Here is a 5,014-nt window from a genome sequence, read left to right on the forward strand (position 1 = left end):
TTGCCATGTAGCGCTACAAAAAAAGGCATGGCAAAGACATTTTCGGGTAAAAGAGAGAGTTGCCATGTGCTCACAAGCACGGGTAGTTGCCATTTAAAAAAAAGAGTTGTCATCTGCTTACGTGCATGCTAGGGCAGTTTGTCATGTACCATGCAAAACATATGGCAACTGACATGTTCGGGTAAAAAAAAAGAGTTGCCATCTGCTTGCAATCATACTAGGGCAGTTCCCATGTACACTGCAAAACGCATGGCAACTGACAACTTGGGTGCGGGAGAGGAGGCGGGTGTGTGGGCGAGATGGCAAACGCCCACACACCAGCCCTTGTGCGTGACTGAAAACTGGTGTGTGGGCGAACTGCTAAACGCCCACACACCGGCCCCTCCGTGTGGTAAAACGGATGTGTGAGTGACCTCTCTCACACACCACACACGCGAGTTGTCCTACGTGGCATAAAAAATCAGCTAATTCGTGCCAAGATTCGTGCAGAAGTTACTGGATGGTGATGAAGGCGTGTGGACGAGTTGGCTAACGCCCACACGTGTGGGCGTTAACATTTTCGATTTAATAAAGTGTGGCCGTATGTATCGTTCTGATGTAGAGGCCGGGGAGTCCCCTTTTTGAAAGAAAAAAGAAAAAAAAAGAAAAAAAAAGGAGTACTTGCTAGGTCGTACTGTAATTGGATTCGGAGCGGACAGCGGAGGCCTTGTCCGAGATGGAATTGAATTGTAGTTGTAGGAGTCCACGTCCAGCTAGGTACTCTATGCAATCTATTGTACTTGTAGGCAGCCCTGCACTTAATTTGCAGGCAGAAACAAATCCAAGGAATCCATGGCGGCGGAAGAGACGACGACGACGACGACGAGGATGGAGATGGTGGCGCTGCGGAGCCAGGAGGGCGTGGATTTCGTGGTTCCACCTTCTTACGTCGTAGGATGGAGCTCGACCGCGACAACTACATCGTCCCCGCCGACGGCGACGAGACCAAGTACACCCATATCTTGCTCCGCTCCATCCGAGCCGACGTCCTACCCAAGGTTCTGCACTACTGCAAGAGGCACGCCATTGCCACCGACGACGACCGGGCCCTCGGCGGCGATTGGGACGCGGGGTTCATCGGCAGCGTCGACCTCGACACCCTCTACGATCTCATCCTGGTGATTCATTAATCAATTTGTTTCCTCTCCATCTCTTCTACAACCACATAACCAGCAACTAATCATGTGCTTGCTTGCACCATATTTTTTTTACTTCAACTTTTGAGTTTTTTATTGGAGACAATTCAACTTTTGAGCTTTGAAGCATATATATTGATCGTGCTAGTTACTGTTACATCGCAGGCTTCGGAGAAGCTCGAGGTCCAAGGGCTCCTCGGCCTGAGCTGCCGGGCCCTCGCCGACAAGATCAAGGGGAAGTCGCCACGCGAGACCTGCCATATCCTCGACATCAGGGGCGTCTTCGACGGACGCGGATCTTTCACGCATATGCTTCGGAGCCCTGCTATCTTGGCCATCCGCCACTGTTGTGTGTCTCGAGATGCGAGGAGAACCTGTGGGCACTTAAACTCTCGATTAGCAGGAGTAGTTCTGTAGGTCTGCTTCGTAGGTCCTCCTCCAGGAATAGTGGCCGGCAGTAGACTTGTATGGTTTTGTTGTTTTTCACACAGTGCCAGCATCTCCCAGCACAAAAAGCATTATTGTATGAGGTCCATGCATGTCTCTCCTTCAAAGCTCTGTCACATGCATGCTCAATCTTTCTCACGCAAGCTATCTCTTTTCTCACCCTCTCATATGCTGCACAAGCTCTCTTTTACCTACGAAAATAAAAGGCTTTCTCTCATACTCTCACACTCAAGTTAAAAAAAAGCAAGTTCAGAATGACACTGTTTCTCTCTCTCACTCCTCTCACAGGTTCTATCCCTTCAGTTTCTCAAAGCGAGTTGTTCTCTCAGCCCCAAGTTCTCTCTCATTCAAAGCCCACACTTTTTTCTCAACGAAGGAGTTGCCAGCCCTCTAATAGCGGTCCAATCTGCAGCGTCCCTCTTTCTCTGCAACACAACCCAAATGCTAGCAAGGACATGAGAGATAAAGAGAGAGAACTCTTACGCGCATGCGCACAATGACTTTCTGTGAGTTTTCTTGTCCTTGTCCGCTTCCTGGTGTCTTTTGTCTAGGTAGCATGTAGCAGGGTCAGGGGAGCAGTGGCCTACCACTTCGTAGGTTGATCACAGTGGACAACCTGTATATACCAACGTGGTTATGAACTGCAAAACCTGAAGATGAGCTTTGACCGTGCCATGACCTCGTCTATCCCGAGGAATACATGCGGCCAGGATAGAGGCGCTCCGAAGCATATGCCTTCTCAAATATTATCCCGTCTTCGACGACGCCAATCATGACCTCAAGTTGGTGGAGAAGGCGTTGGCGGCTCTTAACATAGTCCGTTGCCAAGACTTCACCCAATACGAACCCAAGCTCAATGCTTTCAAGTGTAGTCGATACCACAACTTTGAGAACCTAGCCTTCTTCGACTTCGACAAAGAGTGTGAGTGTCGATACCACAATTTTTTGTCACCATCATCAAACTTCTTCTTCTTCTTCTAGGTCTTCACTGCACGACACAATATCAATATATGAGTATGCATGTGTTACATGTTGGTTTTGATTTGTTATCATGGCTTTTATTTATTCATGTGCAGCTAGCTTCCAACGTGGTCCCCCGCTCCACAAGTTACCTTCACCCGAGTCGATCCAACGATATTGCCTCAATGTCATTTCTGTCAAGGCGCGTGAATCGGATGTTGGCTATCCGATCAGCGTGTTTGGAACCGTTATAGCGAGGGACTATGTCGACTACAGATGCGTCTATCTGTTTAGGCGTGAAAGGGATGATCCCCAGCTCATCAGCTCTCCCGTATGTACCTTGATCTTTGTTCCTCGCCTTGTTAATTGCTGCTTATTATATCACTCCACCGTTTTTGCTTGGAAATGTAAGGCGTGTTTGACATGTTTTCTTTCCCTGAACCCTTTTGCAGGATGATATGTTATCTTTGATAGATCCATGTCGAGCGCTTGTTCCAATAGACAACGTTTATTTTGAGACTGATTTAAAGATCAAGTGTGATGGAGGGGCAGATAGAGTTTTCAGTAAAGGCATAACGGAATTCAATTGGGTTTGCATCCCTACATACAAGTAAACCATGACGGTCAGTGTGTATAGTTTCCTGAGTGACGTGGAGTTTTTATGTGCACTGGTTCACGAACCCGTGGAAGCCACCATTGCAATCAATGTTTTGAAGGGCCCATGTAATATCTCAAGAGTAGCCGCTTCGACTCCCGGAAACTTCAAGGATCAAATCGTTCTATACGAATCAGCGGGCAGTCCGACGGTAGTCGGCGATGGTGAGTCCATCCCGTTAACTCGGAGCGTGGTAGCTATCTCGCTAGATCGGAAGTTGGCGCTCTTCCTTGTTGGTGGTGACGCGTGTGAACACCTTGCCCTCACTCTAGGATATTCCGATCAAGTGCTTATTCGCAAGATGGGTTGTGCGGTGCTGGAGGTAATAGTTGGGTGGACATATGTGCCGAAAAGAGAGAGGCCTAATATGTTTAAGGATATTGGAAAACATACACGCCTCTTGCTGTGAGAAGGTATGGTGCCGATGGAGGCCACGTATTAGTTGTTTGTATAATTGTGGTACTCCTTCAATTAGAAGATGTAAGGCGTTACATAATTGTGTTTTAGATGTAACATAATTTTGTATTAGATGTAAGGCGTTATGTGAGAGGATTTCACGAAATGTAATTGGAGGTACTCTGAGCTTTTTGTTCATAAAAAAAAATGGTTTGCAAGAGCATGAAATCAACATAGATCAATATGCATATACATACTGTAGAAAGTGTTGTGGCATTGTGGGTCTTGACTACTATACATATACTCGTGGTGATAGGATATCATTAGTTTCTAGCATTGTAGCTAGATTGCACTTTAGAGTGCTCTCAACAACTTGTATTCATATAAATAAAGGTATTGCACAAAATGAAACGAATTGCATAGAGAGGTTAAAGCCTGCAATAGTTTGCAAATATAATTAGTATGTTGCAGGGGAAAAGTAGAAGAAACACACGGGCAACTAAATATGAAAGGAAATTCATAGAAAGTGGAAGTCCAGACAAAAGGACATGTTGTTAGATCAGAAACACACATATCCACACAGTCTTAGCTAGCTAGCGGGTTCTATAGCCTAGTGTGACATTGAACTCCACGTGTCACTTTTCATAATAACTTTCATCAAAGACAAACCTAACGCAAATGATTGGACACACACAAACAATCGTCACGGTGGGCAGATGGGTGGTGCAAGAGAAGGGGAAGAGGAGGAAGGAAACACGAAGAAGGATTGGCGAGACAAGGTCAAATGGTACATACGATGCATTACGAGTAGCGTGTGTCGAGGCGGGCATAGAGGCACTGTTTGGTCAAGGCGTTGAAGCGCTCCTTCCGGCTTGATGGCCTCAAAAGTGACAACAAGCTAATACGACGGCTACAAAGAGAGGGTGGAGGAGGACGAGGGCGCGAGAGAAAGGTAGTTTGCAGATAAAAGGCAAAGGTCTCGCTCGTCATTGAATTGAAGAAGAGAAAAATTATGATGAGGATGAATTGGTTAGAGGATGTGCCTTTTATTTATTTATTTGATTTGATTTGAGAAAAGGAGGAAGCAAAAGCAATATGATGATATATACTTTTGTATGTATGGTGTTGAATGAATGACCTCACCTTCATCATCCCATCCATCCATTAGGAGGAAAAGTCTCCTCCTCGTGTCGACATCTTCTACTACAGTATATGTTTTGTCCTTTTTTATTTTAATTAAAATTGTGCTCAATCAATCATTCATTCAACTTTCTTTGAGCAGCTTCGTATCCAGGGCGGCTGCACAAAATTGGAACGAGGCAAAGACGACGACACATGAATCATTGGGCGTGAAATTTTCTTTTTATCAGTGTTCGAGCAC

The 5,014-nt window shown here is 45.9% G+C and overlaps 1 pseudogene; it reads left to right on the forward strand.

Annotated features, from left to right (window-relative positions):
• Positions 1-793: 793 nt before the first annotated feature.
• LOC119344862 lies at positions 794-3,646 on the forward strand (annotated as a pseudogene).
• Positions 3,647-5,014: the final 1,368 nt, after the last annotated feature.

The sequence above is a fragment of the Triticum dicoccoides genome, unplaced genomic scaffold (genome assembly GCF_002162155.2).
Source record: "Triticum dicoccoides isolate Atlit2015 ecotype Zavitan unplaced genomic scaffold, WEW_v2.0 scaffold188947, whole genome shotgun sequence".
Taxonomy (NCBI): Eukaryota; Viridiplantae; Streptophyta; class Magnoliopsida; order Poales; family Poaceae; genus Triticum; species Triticum dicoccoides.